This window comes from Schistocerca nitens, chromosome 3 (genome assembly GCF_023898315.1).
Source record: "Schistocerca nitens isolate TAMUIC-IGC-003100 chromosome 3, iqSchNite1.1, whole genome shotgun sequence".
Taxonomy (NCBI): domain Eukaryota; kingdom Metazoa; phylum Arthropoda; class Insecta; order Orthoptera; family Acrididae; genus Schistocerca; species Schistocerca nitens.
This window is the reverse complement of record NC_064616.1, coordinates 986,494,293-986,515,801: the sequence shown is the minus strand read 5'-3', so window position 1 is coordinate 986,515,801 and position 21,509 is coordinate 986,494,293.

Here is a 21,509-nt window from a genome sequence, read left to right as displayed (position 1 = left end):
GTCAAACGATTCCTCCACAGAAGAACACGTCTGATATATTCTATACGACACTGGTGACGGCATGTGCGTCACATGACAGGAATTTGTTGTCGACCCACCTAACTTGTACACTTGGCAAATGCGTAAAAAAATTCTTCTACCTTGCCCGATTTAGGTTTTGTTGTGGATGTGATAATCACTCCCAAAAAACTGATGAAAACATAATAGTTTGTCACATAAATTTAAAATAAAAAATTAAACTTTTCGCTCTAGGGAAGACTTGAACCAAGGACTTCTCGTTCCGCAGCTACTCACACTAACCGCGGGACCACGACGCTCCTGTGCTTACATTGTCGTTGATGCTGCCTATCTTGCACATGGACTACTCAGTTTGTATATTTTGCTCATTTTTTCATAGTTCCACACAACTTCTTCCTGTTTTCTCGATTGATGTGTGTTCAGTTTTTCAAGGCCTATCCACTGTGCCAACTTATAACTAAATCTGAGGGGGGTGCGAAGGGGAGGTTCCCTTGTCAGAACCATTTGAACCAACCACTACTCCTATAAACAGAAATTCAATACAAGCGGAGTTTGCAGGTAGCATTCCTAAGTCTGTTAGTACTCCAACTGGTTTGCATGAAATACATACTGAATTTAAGGGCTACAACAAAACAATTATTTGGAAAGTATTACAGAATAATGAAGAGGGCTGATGTCGAAAGAAGAGAATAACAATGTTTTTTTAAAGATGGTGATTTATTTTCCACAGTTCAAAAAGTGCAAAATGTATATAAATAATGTACAGAAGTTCTATTTAATATATAATATTAAATACGAGTGACGAAGCAGTGTTTCGTAAGTTAGGCTGGGTACAACAAAACAATAGCATTCAGGTGCCGAACCAGCTGAAAAGAGCCTCTGAAAGATAAAGTTGCGAAAGATTGAAGTCACTACAGCGAAAAAACCAGGACACATGATGTCATTGTCACCCCCATCGCCGCAGACCGCACGCGAAACACAAACATAAATACCGCACCCTTCTTAATAAATGTCTGCTTGCTGGTTGCTGATTACCGACTACCCAGTACATAGTCCAGCCCGTGAGTCAGTTGCAGCAATCCACTATGAGGGGAGGCTATGGAGGTTGAGCGACAGCACACCTGTCTTCGATCGTCTATGGAATGACGAGTCGAGCTGAACGGAAGCTGCTGCTGCCAGCTGCACCGCTCTAGGTCCTCACCACTGCGTCCTTCCTGGCTCTGTAGGAGTCAGGGACTGCACTCATGTAGATGGTAGAATTCCGAGCGAAGGTAGGTCACTGCACTTCCCTCCTTCAGAGATCTGCAAACTGAAAAGGAACAGGTGATTCCCCCCTGTATCAACACCACTATATTACAAGAAGCAACTACAAGGTGTTTCACAAAGTCGTGCCGACCCTCCACAGCACGGCGACATAGTGAGCAGACATGTCTGGGTGGTGAGGGATGTGGGAGGCAAAAGTGCAATAAAACTAGATGGAATACAGATACGGCTTACTAATGATACTAATGCAAGAAACCCACATGGACAGAAAATCTCTGCACACTGTTGCACACGCTACAGGGTAAATTCATTCTTAGTCATCCTCTACAACAGCTGTAGTGTTCTCCTGGGAAAAGCAACTTCCAAAAACACAAATGCTTATGGTTTCTCATTTTACAGACAAACTGCATCTCCTCGTCGTTTCCGTCTGTTCTCTTATGTGAGTAGACAAAATAACTTCACTGAGCTCGTGTTTATACACTGAAGCACCAAAGAAACTGGTATAGCCATCCGTATTCAGATACAGAGGTATGTAAACAGGCAGAATTTGGCGCTGCGGTCGGCAACGCCTAAATAAGATAACAAGTGTCTGGCGCAGTTGCTAGGTCGGTTGCTGCTGCTACAAAGGCAGATTATCAAGATTTAAGTGAGTCTGAATGTGGTGTTACAGTTTGCACAGAAGCGATGGGACACAGCGTCTCAAAGGTAGCAATGAAGTGGGGATTTTCCAGTACGACAATTTCGCAAGTGTATCGTGAATATCAGGAATCTGGTAAAACATCAAATCTCCGACATCGCTGCGGCCTGAAAAACGTCCTGCAAGAACAGGACCAACGACGATTGAAGAGAATCGTTCAGCGTGACATAAGTGCAACCCTTCCGCAAATTGCTATAGATTTCAATGCTGGGCCACCAACAAGTGTCAGCGCGCGAACCATCCAACGAAAAATCATCGATATGGGCTTTCGGAGCCGAAGGCCCACTCGTGTACCCTTGATGACTGCACAACATAATGTCTCGCCTTGGCCTGTCAACTCTGACATTGGACTGTTGATGACTGGAAACATCTTGCCTGCTCGCTCGAGTCTCATTTCAAATTGTATCGAGTGGATGGACATGTACGGATATGGAGACAGCCTCATGAATCCATGGACCCTGCGTGTCAGCAGAGGACTGTTCAAGCTGCTGGAGGCTCTGTAATGATGTCGGGTGTGTGCAGTAGTGGTGATATGGCACCCCTAACTCATCTAGATACGACTCTGACAGGTGACACGTACGTAAGCATCCTGTCTGATACCTGCATCCATTCATATTCATTGTGCTTTCCGACGGACTTGGACAATTCAGGCAGGACAAAGCGAAACCCCACACGTCCAGAATTGCTAGGGAATGCCTCCAGGAACACGCTTCTGAGTCTAAACATTTCCACTGGCCACCAAACTCCCAGACATGAACGTTATTGAGCATATCTGGGATGCCTTGCAACGTGCTGTTCAGAAGAGATTTCCACCGCCTCGTGCTCTTACGGATTTATGGGCAGCCCTGCTGGATTCATGGTGTCAATTCCCTCCAGCACTATTTCAGACATTAGTCTGAGTATTTATTTGAGTTGTTAAGTGAGATATTATGTAAAAAAAAGTCAACAGTTGAAGCAATCAACTTTATACCACCCGTCCCAAAGCATAACATGCTGTCAGCATGTATTAGGCACTGTTGATTTAATTGTCTCTATTATTACTCGCTGGAATACCTCTCGCAGTTTGAGGGTATCAAATGCATCACCCCAACCTCAGCTCTCCCCACATCTAAAGAGGCTAAGAGACTTTAATTGTCTCCATTTGCAACAGAAGCAGATCACCTAAGTATTATGGAACTTCAGATATTTCATAACTCAAACACTGCTTTAGAGCAGATTGTTCTAGACTTGATCCTGCTCAGTCCCTTTCCCTCTCCTTCCGTGCTTTCCCCATCCAGTGTCCCTTTCTGCTTGCCAATCGTATTCCTACACGTCCCACAACTCCTTGCTATCTTTCTATATCTTATAACACCCATAAACTTGAATAATGAAACCCTATTGTCTCAGGCTATAAAACTATATCCTTCCCTCCTTCCCAGCATACTTCATATCGTATTCTATGGCCTTTTGGTCAGGCTTCCTCTTTTCAACCAGAATCTTCCGCTGTTACATGCCAGTCGTATTAGGTGAAGTCGGGGTCCCCTATCCTTTCCTTTCTGTAGATCAAATCTCTATTATACCATCCAACCTCTGTCACTGTCATTCAGTACTTCACGCTTGTTTCAGCGTACACCTCAAGATCACCCATGTACTTATGCTCAATAACCACATCAAATATCACACGCTATGTTCCACCCAATTCTTTCCTCATCGAAGGTTACATAAGAACGCAGCATAGTTGACTCAATGACACGTTGACTATCGACCTACAACGCCAACACATGGGCTGGTGATCGGGTTGATTTGCTCTATACTCAGAAACACTTGTTGTGCTGAACTACCCGTATGTGAAGCTGTGAAACTACAGAGGGAGGTGGCGCAGTTGTTACGACATTGTGGAGTGGCATTCCAGATATAAATTTTCGTGGTTCCCTAAATTGCTTAGGGCTGATTTCGTGATGATTCCTTTACAAATGACACAACCAATTTCTTATCCTCTCCTTGTACGAGAAAATTTGTGCATTCTGCCTAAAGACGTCGTAGTCGAAACGCCGTTTGGTACAGTAATTTTAATAGCTTTTTGAGTTATTACAAATGATACTTGTCCAGCATGAATAAACAAACGCTGTGACACTGAACCTACTCGACATACAAAAACTGTCTACGAGAGATAACTTTGTAGCAGATAGACTTCAACATGTTGTTCTTAACGGAGCGTAATCGTCACATTTACAAGCTGGGGCAAATAAAGGTGGCCCGGACGAGTGGATACGATTGGACGTGAATGTATGCATATAACCACACCCGTGACGCACACATCACGTGTACGCCCACCACAAGATCAACATCGTTTTAGAGCGTAGTGGTGGCTGGAGTAGTGCACAGGGGCTGATGGTACTCATAGTGGAGCAGCGGGTGTTCGTTGTCGAAAGTTACGTGACAAGGATGTGGTCAGGTGATTGCTGAGAACTTTAATGGAGTCAAAATGTCAGCAAAGAGTGTCATGCAGTGCTTGGTCCGATAATAGCGTCAGACAGGATCTTTTTTGAACAAGTCAAAACATATTCCGTAACGTGCCCGCACACCAGAAAATGTGACTGCAGTTCACCAGAAAATGGTTCATATTCCTACCAAATCAACCCGCTGCCTGTCGCAAGAGACCGGCGTATCATGCGGACGATTACCTGGACCTGCATATGCCTCCTTACCGAGTGTCTGCTGTTCAGGCATTAAAACCAGCAGATGCTCCTCAGTGCCTCCAGTTTTCTGAGATTACAATGAATGGCTTGGGCATGGGTCTGTTCTTCATGTCTGATGAAGCCTAGTTTCACCTGAGTGGTTATGTCAACTCAAGAGAATCATAGGTTCTGGGCAGCGGAGAATCCGCATAACTTCCACGAAACACCACTGCATGATGAGAATGTTGGGGTTTGGTGTGTAGTGTCTGCACATTTACATCTACATGGTTGCTTTGTAATTCACACTTAAGTGCCTGGCAGAGGGTTCATCGAATCATTTTCATACTACTTCTCCACCATTCCACTCTCGAATGGCGCGTGCGATAAAGGAACACCTAAATCTTTCCGTTCGAACTCTGATTTCTCTTATTTTATTATGATGATCATTTCTCTCTATGTAGGTGGGTGTCAACAAAATATTTACGCATTTGGAAGGGTAAGTTGGTGATTGAAGTTTCGTAAATAGATCTCGCCGCAAAGAAAACCTCCTTTGTTCAGTGGCTGCCAGCCCAACTCGTGTATCATATTACTGACGCTCTCACCCCTATAGCGCGATAACACGAAACGAGCTGCCATTCTTTGCACTTTCTTGATGTCCTCCGTCAATCACACCTAGCAAGGATCCCATACCGCGCAGCAATATTCCAGCAGAGGACGGACAAGTGTAATGTAGGCTGTCTCTTTAGTGGGTTTGTCGCATCTTCTAAGTGTTCTGCCAACAAAGCGCAGTCTTTCTTTCGCCTTCCCCACAATATTATCTATGTGGTCATTCCAATTTAAGTTGCTCGTAATTTTAATTTCTAGGTATTTAGTCAAACTGGCAGCACTTAGATTTGTGCGATTTATCGTATACCCAAAGTTTATTGGATTTCTTTTAGTAACCATGTGAATGACCTTGCACTTTTCTTTGTTTAGTGCCAATTGCCACTTTTGACACTATACAGAAATTCTCTCTAGATCATTTTGTAATTGGAATTGATCGTCTGATGATTTTACTAGACGGTAAATTACAGCGTCATCTGCAAACAATCTAAAGGAGCTGCTCAGATTATCACCTAGATCCTTTTTCTTGTTTTGGTCCGTACTACCGTCTCTCAAAACATGGAAAGCAAAGAGATCGCAGTAGAAGATACGCGTTTAACAATAGCAAACATGAAGGTATACATTTTAGAGACTATGTTTAACGGGAATTTTTTTTTCTTGATCCATGCTACTACCTCTCAAAAGACAGAACATTTTTATCACCGTGTACAAATGATCTGGTGGGCAACGTAGGAAGCTCCATGAGGCTGGGTATAACGCCAGAAAATGCTTGGCGCAGGTACTGCCAGTTGATGCTAAGAGCAAATAAATATAACTTATTACTTATAAATGGGCTGAAAGATTCATTTATGTTGGACTGGAATATTGGCGATAAATCGCTTGAAACAGTCATAACCCGGAACTATATGGGATTGACTGGACAGATCCAAAATGGAACGGCCACATAAAACTAATTATGAGAAAAGCGGATGCTAAAGAATCAAAAGGAGAACTCTAAAGAACTGTAATTCACAAGTGAAAGAAATAGTTAAGGAAACACTTGGTCGACGAATTGTTGAGTACTGTTCATCAGGTAGGTAGAATTGATAGAGAAAGTCCAATGAAGATAATAATAAGGGTTGTTGGGGTTTAAGGGGGTTAACCGTCCTGAGAAGACACAGTCAACAGCGGTGCGTTTCTTAATGGCTTCACTCAGTAAGCGTGAGAGCATTATGGAGGTGCTCATCAGACTCCAGTGAGAGGCGCAGTGTTCATTATGAATAGGACTATTGTTGATATTCGAAGAGCGTGCGTTCCAAGAGGAGCCATGACCACGATGGAAGAATCAAACTAGAGCTCATACAGAAACTTTTAACTCGTACCTCTTGCTTCCCCCCTCCCCAGCATCTTTCGCAAATTGAGCAGGAAAGGAGTAAAATCATAACGCTACCAGAAGTACTATCCACCACATGCTGTAAGATGACTTGAAGTTTATAGATGTAAATGTAGACGATGACTCTAAGCCGAATCTTTGTCCTTCCCGGATTAATATCAGAGATTGTTGCTCACGAAAGAAGAAATGTAGAGATCTGTCAATATGGGTGACTGTAATTCTTTTCCAGATCTCTGTGATACTGATACCTTTTCAAAATAAAAAAAATGGCTCTGAGCACTATGGGACTTAACTTCTGAGGTCATCAGTCCCCTAGAACTTAGAACTACTTAAACCTTACTAACCCAAGGACATCACACACATCCATGCCAGAGACAGGATTCGAACCTGCGACCGTAGCGGTCGTGCGGTTCCAGACTGTAGAGCCTAGAACCGCTTTTTTTTTTTAATCTCATTTTGTTCGTTTTCGTTCGTTGCATCTGTTCGGGGCGGACGTTGTAAGACACCCGTTTAAATTAATCGTTGATCGATTAACTCAGTTTTTTGTTACAGAGGGTAGCTAACCTTCTGACCGAACACGCTGAGCTACCGTGCCGGCTATCTCGGCCACTCCGGCCGGCTCTCAAAATCAGTTTTTTGGTAAAGTATACCTTTTCAGGTAAAATAAAGACATTGTTGAATGTCAGTCACAGAAAACCGAAGAAGGAATGAGTGAATAAGAAATAAAATGAAGTCGAAGTGAGCCTCGATAGAAGTTCATTGTAGATATTACTGCTTTTAATTGGTTCGGCGTGACTATTCTTTAAAACTGTCGAAGATTTTCGCTACTCGTACTAGCTGTTACACTGAAAATAGATAATAAATGAAATAGACAAAGGGGAGTAAGGCTCCAATACACAGAGCATGATGAGAGTTTAATCGAATTGTATGTGGCTCTTGCAATTCCTTGTTCCTATGGAGAATTAGAATCGAGGACTATTTTGCTTAAAGAAAGCACCAGCAGATCCTCTCGAAAATAAGTATGACGAATACACTTCTGGAAATGGAAAAAAGAACACATTGACACCGGTGTGTCAGACCCACCATACTTGCTCCGGACACTGCGAGAGGGCTGTACAAGCAATGAGCACACGCACGGCACAGCGGACACACCAGGAACCGCGGTGTTGGCCGTCGAATGGCGCTAGCTGCGCAGCATTTGTGCACCGCCGCCGTCAGTGTCAGCCAGTTTGCCGTGGCATACGGAGCTCCATCGCAGTCTTTAACACTGGTAGCATGCCGCGACAGCGTGGACGTGAACCGTATGTGCAGTTGACGGACTTTGAGCGAGGGCGTATAGTGAGCATGCGGGAGGCCGGGTGGACGTACCGCCGAATTGCTCAACACGTGGGGCGTGAGGTCTCCACAGTACATCGATGTTGTCGCCAGTGGTCGGCGGAAGGTGCACGTGCCCGTCGACCTGGGACCGGACCGCAGCGACGCACGGATGCACGCCAAGACCGTAGGATCCTACGCGGTGCCGTAGGGGACCGCACCGCCACTTCCCAGCAAATTAGGGACACTGTTGCTCCTGGGGTATCGGCGAGGACCATTCGCAACCGTCTCCATGAAGCTGGGCTACGGTCCCGCACACCGTTAGGCCGTCTTCCGCTCACGCCCCAACATCGTGCAGCCCGCCTCCAGTGGTGTCGCGACAGGCGTGAATGGAGGGACGAATGGAGACGTGTCGTCTTCAGCGATGAGAGTCGCTTCTGCGTTGGTGCCAATGATGGTCGTATGCGTGTTTGGCGCCGTGCAGGTGAGCGCCACAATCAGAACTGCATACGACCGAGGCACACAGGGCCAACACCCGGCATCATGGTGTGGGGAGCGATCTCCTACACTGGCCGTATACCACTGGTGATCGTCGAGGGGACACTGAATAGTGCACGGTACATCCAAACCGTCATCGAACCCATCGTTCTACCATTCCTAGACCGGCAAGGGAACTTGCTGTACCAACAGGACAATGCACGTCCGCATGTATCCCGTGCCACCCAACGTGCTCTAGAAGGTGTAAGTCAACTACCCTGGCCAGCAAGATCTCCGGATCTGTCCCCCATTGAGCATGTTTGGGACTGGATGAAGCGTCGTCTCACGCGGTCTGCACGTCCGGCACGAACGCTGGTCCAACTGAGGCGCCAGGTGGAAATGGCATGGCAAGCCGTTCCACAGGACTACATCCAGCATCTCTACGATCGTCTCCATGGGAGAATAGCAGCCTGCATTGCTGCGAAAGGTGGATATACACTGTACTAGTGCCGACATTGTGCATGCTCTGTTGCCTGTGTCTATGTGCCTGTGATTCTGTCAGTGTGATCATGTGATGTATCTGACCCCAGGAATGTGTCAATAAAGTTTCCCCTTCCTGGGACAATGAATTCACGGTGTTCTTATTTCAATTTCCAGGAGTGTAGTATTCGAGCAGAAGTGCGTGGTCGGGCAAGCCTCACTCAGTGTTTCAACTGCTGCCGGCTGGCAGCCGTCTTTGTAGTTGAAACACAGTCAACATTTACCTTGCATATAAGTCCTATTATGTCCAACGAACTGACACATCGCAGCTGGAAAAATGGGAAGGTTTTTATACATAATAAGTTTATATTAAGACGAATTAAATTTAATTATGTCCAAAACATATTTTTTAATGTAATTGCAATGAAATTTTATAAAGTGTCATTTTTTCTAACTAACAAGTGGAGGCCGCCAATTGTGAAATTCAGATTCAATTCATACTGCGCATAATAAAAGCTCATGGCCAGAGGTGTAATGTGGCAAAGCATCAAGATGCACTTCTCAGCCGTTGTCGAGAAAATCGACAGTAGAAAGAAACTGTTGCGTGAAATACTCTCTATGATTAATAACTTACTACAGCGTCGTGGCGCAGCGGTAAGCGCTCGGGTTCGTAATCCGAAGGTCGCCGGATCGAATCTCCCGCCATGCAACCTCTTTTTTTTTTTTAGTATTTCTTTTTTCAATTCAAATTTGTGTACACACACACACACACACACACACACACACACACACACATATATATATATATATATATATATATATATATATATATATATATATATATATATATATATATAATTCCCGGCAATCAGTTGCAACAATTATGCATATAATAAGTTGTTGAAAGTCGTTTGTCGTGGAAAAACTGGCGTCTTCGAACATCATTATGTTTTCCGCAAACAAAGTTGTATTTCACAAATGTTATTAATTGTCTTCATAATGTTAACCACGTATAGTTAACGGAAGACGTAGAAACGATATTGCCGGCCGCGGTGGTCTCGCGGTTCTAGGCGCGCAGTCCGGAACCGTGCGACTGCTACGGTCGCAGGTTCGAATCCTGCCTCGGGCATGGATGTGTGTGATGTCCTTAGGTTAGTTAGGTTTAAGTAGTTCTAAGTTCTAGGGGACTAATGACCACAGCAGTTGAGTCCCATAGTGCTCAGAGCCATTTGAACCATTTTTTTAGAAACGATATTCCGAAACGAATACGTATAGCGTAAGTCAAACGTTCGAATTAGAATAGAAACCCCACGAACACAAATTTGCTGTGGCAGGTATGAAATATAAACTCCGTTACTCGCTCGTTACACTTGAAGGACAGATGTTGAATGGGCCGAAACGAGCCGCCGCATAACAGCGTAGTTGCCTGCTAACTTCGAAAGAAGGTAGATGCGGTCCCTAGCGCAACTTATAACATCGTCGAAAATCATTGCGGACGTGAGAGCTTTGGTACACCCTGTTAAACAAACGGAAAAATGGAGGCGGTACAATTGGAGAGCGATCCGCCTTCACCAACATGCATAAGCAATTCAGTAATAGTTACAAAAAAACTAATAATAAAAAAATGTTGCATGGCGCGAGATTCGATGCGGCGACCTTTGGATTACTTACCCGAGCGCTTACCGCTGCGCCACGACGCTGTAGAAAATTATCAATCGTAGAGAGTATTTCACGCAACAGTTTCTTTCTACTGTCGATTTTCTCGACAACGGCTGAGAAGTGCATCTTGGTGCTTTGCCACATTACACCTCTGGCCATGAGCTTTTATTATGCGCAGTATGAATCGAATCTGAATTTCACAATTGGCGGCCTCCCCTTGTAAGTCAGATTAAATAATACTGAAAACATAGCTGTAAAATTTGACACTTCTAACATATTAACGTTAATTGTGGAAATGATTACTTTGACTTAGTTCCTCCAACGTAAGTATCATATCGGTCAACAAGTTTCCTCCGGCAAACTCGATCAGCTGCCAGTTTTTCAGCTTTCTCCCAGTTTATGTCCATGCCTCGAAGATCCTTTAGAAGACTTCGTTTCTGGGTTTTGCGAGGTCGCACTCTACATCTGTACCTATCTGTTTCCACAAAAGTGCTGATTTGGATATTCTCCCATCTTTCACACGTAGAACATACCCCACGAGCTTCAGTCTTCTTTCACCAAAGATTCTGTGCAGCCTGCGTACACCACTTCTTCTCAGCCCTTTATCATTTAAAACGTGGTTGCGGTAACTGATCTTCAGAATTCGCCCCAAGCATCGTCGGTGAAAAACATTGAACGTATGTGCTGACTTTACTGACTTTTCCAGGTCTCACGTGCTTAAATGGCCATCGGTAGGATGCCAGAGGCGAACAAACTAAGCTTTGTGGACATACTGACGGAGTTAATTGCTATACGGACTGCAGTTTTTTTTCTTTTGCCTTTTTGGTCATCCGTCTTCTGACTGGTTTGATGCGGCCCACCACTAATTTCTCTCCTGTGTTAACCTCTTCATCTCAGAGTAGCACTTGCAACCTATGTCTTTAATTATTTGCAAGATGTATTCCAGTCTGTGTCTTCCTCTACAGTTTTTGCCCTCTACAGCTCCCTCTCGTATCATGGAAGTCATTCCCTCATGTCTTCAAATGGCTCTGAGCACTATGGGACTTAACATCTTAGGTCATCAGTCCCCTAGAACTTAGAACTACTTAAACCTAACTAACCTAAGGACATCACACACATCCATGCCCGAGGCAGGATTCGAACCTGCGACCGTAGCAGCCCCGCGGTTCCGGACTGCAGCGCTAGAACCGCACGACCACCGCGGCCGGCCCCTCATGTCTTATCAGATGTCCTATCATCCTGTCCCTTCTCCTTATCAGTGTTTTCCACATATTCCTTTCCGATTCTGCGCAGAACCTCCTCATACCATACCTCATCAGTCCACCTAATTTTCCACATTCGTCCGTAGCACCACATCTCAAATGCTTCGATTCTCTTCTGTTCCGGTTTTCCCACAGTCCATGTTTCACTACCATACAATGCCGTACTCCAGATATACATTCTCAGAAATTTCTTCCTCAAATTATGGCCGATATTCTCTTGGACAGGTATGTCCTTTTTGCCATTGCTAGTCTGCTTTTGATGTCATCCTTGCTCCGTCCGTCATTGGTTATTTTACTGCCTAGGTAGCAGAATTCCTTAACTTCATCTACTTCGTGACCATCCATCCTGATGTTAAGTTTCTAGCTGTTCTCATTTCTAGTACTTCTCATTACCTTTGTCTATCTTCGATTTACTCTCAATCCATACTCTATACTCACTGGACTGTTCATTCCGTTGAGCAGATCATGTAATTCTTTCCACTTTCACTCGCGATAGCAATGTCATTAGCGAATCGTATCATTGATATCCTTTCATCTTGAATTTTAATTCCACTCCTGAACCTTTCTTTTATTTCCATTGTTGCTTCCTCGATGTACTGATTGAAGAGTAGGGGCGAAGGCTACAGCCTTGTCTTACACCCTTTTTAACACGAGCATTTCGCTCTTGGTCGTCCACTCTTATTATTCCCTCTTGACTGTCGTACATATTGTATATTATCCATGTAGTGGACTGTTAAGGCAGCCAGTCCACAGTGAAGTGGCCGAAAGGGCACGCGTCAACTCACGCCGTCTGGCGCTAAGTCTGGAACAGCATTCGTAATGAATGTGATAAAGAAAAGAACGTAGCTACTAGAACACTTAACTTTTATATTGTCCTTTGGTATACAACATTCTGGATGATACAAGTGAGACTCTATCTTGAGGTACATGCAACGTTACAAATGGTTAATGGCGCCTTGCTAGGTCTACATCTACATCTACATCTATACTCCGCGAGCCACCTTACGGTGTGTGGCGGAGGGTACTTATTGTACCACTATCTGATCCCCCCTTCCCTGTTCCATTCACGAATTGTGCGTGGGAAGAACGACTGCTTGTAAGTCTCCGTATTTGCTCTAATTTCTCGGATCTTTTCGTTGTGATCATTACGCGAGATATATGTGGGCGGTAGTAATATGTTGCCCATCTCTTCCCGGAATGTGCTCTCTCGTAATTTCGATAGTAAACCTCTCCGTATTGCGTAACGCCTTTCTTGAAGTGTCCGCCACTGGAGCTTGTTCAGCATCTCCGTAACGCTCTCGCGCTGACTAAGTGTCCCCATGACGAATCGCGCTGCTTTTCGCTGGATCATGTCTATCTCTTCTATTAATCCAACCTGGTAAGGGTCCCATACTGATGAGCAATACTCAAGAATCGGACGAACAAGCGTTTTGTAAGCTACTTCTTTCGTCGATGAGTCACATTTTCTTAGAATTCTTCCTATGAATCTCAACCTGGCGCCTGCTTTTCCCACTATTTGTTTTATGTGATCATTCCACTTCAGATCGCTCCGGATAGTAACTCCTAAGTATTTTACGGTCGTTACCGCTTCCAATGATTTACCACCTATGGCATAATCGTACTGGAATGGATTTCTGCCCCTATGTATGCGCATTATATTACATTTATCTACGTTTAGGGAAAGCTGCCAGCTGTCGCACCATTCATTAATCCTCTGCAGGTCTTCCTGGAGTACGTACGAGTCTTCTGATGTTGCTACATTCTTGTAGACAACCGTGTCATCTGCAAGTAGCCTCACGGAGCTACCGATGTTGTCAACTAAGTCATTTATGTATATTGTAAACAATAAGGGTCCTATCACGCTTCCTTGCGGTACTCCCGAAATTACCTCTACATCTGCAGATTTTGAACCGTTAAGAATGACATGTTGTGTTCTTTCTTCTAGGAAATCCTGAATCCAATCACAAACCTGGTCCGATATTCCGTAAGCTCGTATTTTTTTCACTAAACGTAAGTGCGGAACCGTATCAAATGCCTTCCTGAAGTCCAGGAATACGGCATCAATCTGCTCGCCAGTGTCTACGGCACTGTGAATTTCTTGGACAAATAGGGCGAGCTGAGTTTCACATGATCTCTGTTTGCGGAATCCATGTTGGTTATGATGAAGGAGATTTGTATTATCTAAGAACGTCATAATACGAGAACATAAAACATGTTCCATTATTCTACAACAGATTGACGTAAGCGAAATAGGCCTATAATTATTCGCATCTGATTTATGACCCTTCTTGAAAATGGGAACGACCTGCGCTTTCTTCCAGTCGCTAGGTACTTTACGTTCTTCCAGAGATCTACGATAAATTGCTGATAGAAAGGGGGCAAGTTCTTTAGCATAATCACTGTAGAATCTTACGGGTATCTCGTCTGGTCCGGATGCTTTTCCGCTACTAAGTGATAGCAGTTGTTTTTCAATTCCGATATCGTTTATTTCAATATTTTCCATTTTGGCGTCCGTGCGACGGCTGAAGTCAGGGACCGTGTTACGATTTTCCGCAGTGAAACAGTTTCGGAACACTGAATTCAGTATTTCTGCCTTTCTTCGGTCGTCCTCTGTTTCGGTGCCATCGTGGTCAACGAGTGACTGAATAGGGGATTTAGATCCGCTTACCGATTTTACATATGACCAAAACTTTTTAGGGTTCTTGTTTAGATTGTTTGCCAATGTTTTATGTTCGAATTCGTTGGATGCTTCTCTCATTGCTCTCTTTACGCTCTTTTTCGCTTCGTTCAGCTTTTCCTTATCAGCTATGATTCGACTACTCTTAAACCTATGATGAAGCTTTCTTTGTTTCCGTAGTACCTTTCGTACATGATTGTTATACCACGGTGGATCTTTCCCCTCGCTTTGGACCTTAGTCGGTACGAACTTATCTAAGGCGTACTGGACGATGTTTCTGAATTTTTTCCATTTTTGTTCCACATCCTCTTCCTCAGAAATGAACGTTTGATGGTGGTCACTCAGATATTCTGCGATTTGTGCCCTATCACTCTTGTTAAGCAAATATATTTTCCTTCCTTTCTTGGCATTTCTTATTACACTTGTAGTCATTGATGCAACCACTGACTTATGATCACTGATACCCTCTTCTACATTCACGGAGTCGAAAAGTTCCGGTCTATTTGTTGCTATGAGGTCTAAAACGTTAGCTTCACGAGTTGGTTCTCTAACTATCTGCTCGAAGTAATTCTCGGACAAGGCAGTCAGGATAATGTCACAAGAGTCTCTGTCCCTGGCTCCAGTTCTGATTGTGTGACTATCCCATTCTATACCTGGTAGATTTAAGTCTCCCCCTATTACAATAGTATGATCACGAAACTTCTTCACGACGTTCTGCAGGTTCTCTCTGAGGCGCTCAACTACTACGGTTGCTGATGCAGGTGGTCTATAGAAGCATCCGACTATCATATCTGACCCACCTTTGATACTTAACTTAATCCAGATTATTTCACATTCGCATTCGCTAATAACTTCACTGGATATTATTGAATTCTTTACTGCTATAAATACTCCTCCACCATTGGCGTTTATCCTATCCTTGCGGTATATAGGTCGTAGCCATTAACTTAGCTGAAGGCTATTCTAACTGTCTCTCGGCAAATGAGAGAAAGGCTTCGTCAGTGTAGTCGCTAGCAACGTCGTCGTACAACTGGGGCGAGTGCTAGTACGTCTCTCGAGACCTGCCTTGTGGTGGCGCTCGGTCTGCGATCACACAGTGGCGACACGCGGGTCCGGCATGTACTAATGGACCGCGGCCGATTTAAAGCTACCACCTAGCAAGTGTGGTGTCTAGCGGTGACACCACAATCCATCTCTCCCTATAGCTTACGCCTACTTTTTTCAGAATTTCGAACATCTTGCACCATTTTACATTGTCGAAAGCTTTTTTCAAGTCGACAAATCCTGTGAACGTGTCTTGATTTTTCTTTAGTCTTGCTTCCATTACTCACCACAACGTCAGAATTACCTCTCTCGTGCCTTTACCTTTCCTAAATCCAAACTGATCGTCATCTAGCGCATCCTCACTTTTCTGCCATAGCTTTCCCAATTCGGCTGGTGCTGTCTGCATCTACCTCCCTGTTATTGCAGGTAAGGCTGCGGAAATATGGAAATCAGTCAACATCTTGTAGTTCCTTTAGTTACTCTGTAATTTGAGTAGATACACTTCCACTTTTTATGCACATTGTGTTTGTCTTATCTCCATTTATTTTTAGCCATAAATACTTGGCCATTTTATTCACCTTATTACTCATTAATTGCAAAGTTTGCTGTGTTTCCGCTAGAACAACGACATCATCAGCAAAATTCATATCCGTAATCCTAGATTGCTGAGTCCAACGTATGCCCACGATACAGTTGTCACAGTTTTCCTCGTTATGAAATCTATGAGTAATACGAACAAGTATGGTGACAAAGTGCATCCTTGTCTGACTCTTGTCAGAATGCTGGAGAAAGGGGTGTTCTTATTTTCTGTCCTTATACGGCAACTCGAGTCTAGATATAGTTTTCTGAAAACATCAGTACGATGGTCAGGAATTCCATCCACAGGGTGTTTCCGTAAGAGCGTGGAAAAATGTAACAGCACATCGGGACGCTCCACTGAACAGTTTCAGGTAGGGAACCTGGGGTCGGAGAAGCTAGCTTCAGCAGATTTGAAAGTCAACTTGTCTAAAGCTTTGTCCAGCACTACTGCTTACCAGCTTATTTACAACATGCATAAAAGTTTACGCCTACTGTGCTCTTTATTTACAAGTACGTTCTTTATTTCCTGCGAGGAAACAAGGACGAGCCTCATCACTAGGAAGTCATGATGCTGGTTTTGTTTACCTTACTTGCCCATTAAGATGGCTATGTTGTATAGTATTTACAGTGCCCCATAACAGAAGGTGCTATGAATCAACGAAAGGCCCATTTATTACTCAGTGCTATTCAGAGACTATGGAGTAGAATCGGTACAGTTTCGCAGAACTGGGTATGGTGAAGTACGTTGCAATGCTCTCTCTGCTGAAAGGCTGTACAGGGAACAATTTGTTAACAGGTATTATCCGCCACGACGAGTGTTTATTTCTCTGGATCGACGAATGCGGGAGACTGGCTCATTAGACAGAAGAAGCGAGGGACCACGAGGACCACTCACACACCGACCTGCATAGGGAGAAACGATCACCGTCATAAAGTAAGGGAAATCAGAGCTCTTACGGAAAGATACAGGTGTTCGTTCTTTCCGTGCGCTATAAGAGATTGAAATAATAGAGAACTGTGAAGGTGGTTCGATGAACCCTCTGCCAGCGACTTAAATGTGATTTGCAGAGTATCCATGTAGATGAGGATGTAGATGTAGAACGTGTTGCAGCGGACCCCACTACAAGCGCTCGTCGTATTGCACTTGAAATGGGCGCGAGCATGGCGAGTACCCCGCGAACAACAATGACATCCGTATCAGTCCTGTGACTGACTCTGCACCGAGGGTCACATTGTCTCAGAGGTTGCTCCAACAGTGGATTGAGCGGTCAGATTACCTCCAAGTAGTGCTGTTTACTGACGAGGCCTCATTTGATCGCAATGGCATTTCGAACAGCAGGAATAGCCATGTGTAGGATGAGGAAAACCCTCACGCTGTAGTACAGTCACACCATCAAGTACGTTTCGCTGTGAATATTTGGGCGGGATTGAAGGCGGCAATCTCATTAGGCCTTATCTTCTACCTGGCCGTCTGAATGGCCACCTGCACTTGAGGTTCGTGCAAATAGTTCTACCTGAGTTGCTGGAGAATGTACCCTTGACTGTTCGTGAGAGGATGTGGGTACAGCATGACAGTGTGGAAGTCTACAACCATCTCAGTGCTGCATTTTCTGGTCGTTGGATTGGAGGGGGAGGTCCTATTCCATGTCCAGCTGGGTCACCTGATTATTTCCTATGGGGATATCTAAAGTTATTAGTGTATGAGACCCCAGTGGATACGGAGATGGAATTAGTTGCCAGAATTTGATCTACTTGTGATGTGATTCGAAACACGCCAGAGACATTTGTCATGGTGCGTCAGAATCTTGTTCGCCGATGTCTTGCTTGCGCTGAGGTTGATGGCCGTCAGTTTGAGCACATTTTGTAAGATACAGTACAAATGGTACGTTCATTGTGTCAGTGATGGTAGTTGCAGTTAACTAATGCAAATAAAAAAGTACACAGTAATGCGATTTTATTCCTGTTACGTCCTTAAATTGGCTTCTCCGACGACGAGATGAAAGAAGAAATTCATACCTTTCTAAACAGCATGGCGGCCAGCTGGTATGACATGGGCATACAAAAACTGCCACAGTGTCTACAAAAAGCATCGACAGAAATAGTGATTATGTCGAAAAATAGCTACATGTTCGAGCTGTATACTGACATAAATCATTGTAGAAATAAACGGGTCTATGTACTTATTAAAAAGTAGGAGACCTTACTTTTGGGATTACCCTCATAGATGGCAGCACCGCCGTACATCTAAACACTCCCAACAGCCCTTTTACAGGTGAGATACATGTTGTCCATAGAACGATTTCACACGTACCAGAGCACAAAATCTGGCATGACCAGGGCTCAAACCTAGTACCCTCGGTACGCGCGGACTAACACTCCACCGACTTCCCGGCTGGAGCTCCACAAGACAGATACTCACAATTATGCTTTTCCTGTGCTATGTAGGTTCAAAATGGTTCAAATGGCTCTGAGCACTATGGGACTCAACTGCTGTGGTCATCAGTCCCCTAGAACTTAGAACTACTTAAACCTAACTAACCTAAGGACATCACACACATCCATGCCCGAGGCAGGATTCGAACCTGCGACCGCAGCAGTCGCACGGTTCCGGACTGCGCGCCTAGAACCGCGAGACCACCGCGGCCGGCGCTATGTAGGTCATGTGGTGCTTATTACTTACCGTTTATGCACGTTCTGCTGGATGACAGCGCATAGCACAATCTGTATTGGTGTTTTGGTTGATACTCTATCGATATACAACGTTTGGTATCGATCTAACTCTTTGACATCGGGAGGTTTATGTGTAAGTGTTCTGCCCAAGTCGGAGATTTTCTCTGCTAGGGGAATAGGTTTTGTGTTGTTCTTACGTTCGTATCGTCATAAATGACATTCCACTGTTGAGTTTGCTGTATGAGCGCATCCAGACAGCCAATAAAAAACAAAACATAAAAAAATACAGTACAAAAAATAAAAAAGTGTTCTACCAAAAAACTTAGCATTTTGTTCGTTTTCTCTACAACATTATCTATGTGATCGTTCCTATTTAACTTATTCGTCACTTTAATTCCCAAGTATTTAGTTGAACTGATAGCCGTCAGCCTTCCAACATGACAACAGGCGTTTTCACTGGTCTGCACGCAAAGTATCCTGACTTGACGAACACGTAGGCCTCGATCGCTCCCTAAATAACACGTTGTTAATGTGGTAGAAAATGTCTGAGACTTTTGAGACAGTGTGTGAAACACAGCAATAAACACCGAGGCATTGTAGCTGGATATAGCGTACATGAAGAAATTTGTGGACTCCCTTCGTCACCGGAATGAGACCATGATGAAGGTCATATGCGTGTCTCACGGTATTAGTACAGTATGATATCTCATGGAGGTGACACATTTATTGTTTGGAATGCTTATTATCGTATCAGTTACTTTGGAAATTAAATTCGTATACATTATTGTCCGTTAGTAATTAAAAGAACAATCACAGGGCGCGTGCATTCGCTCTCTCTTATTCATTACTTCGCACCCTGCCGCCCCTCCGCGGTGCAGCGCCCCCTGTGTCGTGTGACTAGGGCCTCCCGTGGGGCAGACCGTTCGCCGGGTGCAAGCCTTTCGATTTGACGTCACTTTGGCGACTTACTGTTAGTGCCCCCTCATCAATTGTGAACGGTCACGTTGACTGACACCGCTGTCTATCAATGAAGCGTCGCAACTAAAGAGTGGCGAAAAGCTGAGAGATGTCGCTAACGTAAGGTTGGTCTTCTCTGCTGGCTTTGAAACGAAGCGCTCGAGCAAACAACGAAAATAAATAAACTACAATATTTTGTCTTTAGAACTATATGTTTTATCTTTAGAATTATAGGTGCCTCACCAACTGCACAAAAAGAAAAGTTCTGACTTTTGACAGAAAAGAATGTACGTTAAAATATTGACTGCACGCAGATGTACGGATGCCGCTATGAAAAACCTTAAGTTTTATAGAGACGATTTTCGTAGCATGCTTGTCTTGAATCCGTTTTACGACACATAGGCGATGCTCCGCTAGTGCCTGTTTAGTGGCAGGAAGGTGTACGCGACTAGGAACACTAACTTGCCGCCATAATTGGCAAGCAAAGCGTTCCTCTTTTGTGGCGCATGCCTTCATGGCGTCCGCAGGAATTTATCCCAGAGGGGGAAACATTAATTAAACTTACCATTTCTTTTATATTACTGATTCCGTGAACCTGAAAAGTCTCGTGTCTCAAGACCTAGATCTTGCAACACAAACTTCGCTCATTGTGTCTCATAGGAGTAATAGTTCTCCACTTGTGAGACCTAAAAAGTAAACATATTTAATTAGAATGTGCAAAGCATTTTCTTTTATATTACTAATAAGATTCTGGATAATATATTTTTTTGAGATAATGATTGTAAATCACATCCCTACATAATAAAATGCAGAGCGTCCATCGAGTTAGAAAATGAAGGTAGAAAATATTCACAAAAGGTAGATTTACTCATATACTAATAATCTGAGGTCGTCCCTGAAATTAAAAAACTGAAATGGAAAAAAATCGAAATGACCGAGGAAATACAGTTGGATATCAATAAGAATAATTAGAAAAGTATATCATTAATATCCCTCAAAGAAACATGAAATAATTTTTAAACACACTTTTTCAAGTTCAGCTAATTTTTCCTTAGAAAGCTCCATATCTGATCATGTTAGTGATTTTATTGCATTATTTTCATGCCTTCTACTTTTTATTGTCTATTAGCATGATTAAAGGCTTTACTAAATGTGTTTTTAAGCTATGTTATTTTTTAGATTGTTTGTGTAAAGTATATCCCAGTCCCAACATTCGACAAGATGAATGTGGAAAATCATCCTCAGCTTGAATCTAGACCGTCCTGGTACCCACGGTATGACATAATATGTAGCGATGAAAAGTAGGATGCAGAATTTATAATTCTGTTTCTGTATGTTGTCACACATTGCTCCTCATAGAAGGTGGCAACTTCAGGGTAGACCATCTCTTTGAACTTGAAATTTCGGACTTTTTCTCTTACCTTGACCAGAAAACGGCATTTCCTTATTCCGACTGTTGCATTTGGATCCAAATATGAAGCATGCATAACTACACTTACAATGTGTCATGGTCATTTGCTTCAGGGTCTGCTTCAATCATTCTGCTATGTGAAATGGAATATACTTTCTGTAAACCATCACGGGCTTTGTTCGCCAATGGATAAGATGTAAACTACCGTTGTCCTTGTGGGAATTGGGGACAGATACCGGAATTGACGTCGAAATTCGCGTTAGGTGCTTTTCTGCAGGTAAATAAGAGCTATTCATCAAGTTTGAAAATTCCTTCGGCTCTGTGTTCTAAAGGTTCGCATTCGCATTGACTGCTTGGAAACCGCCTCTA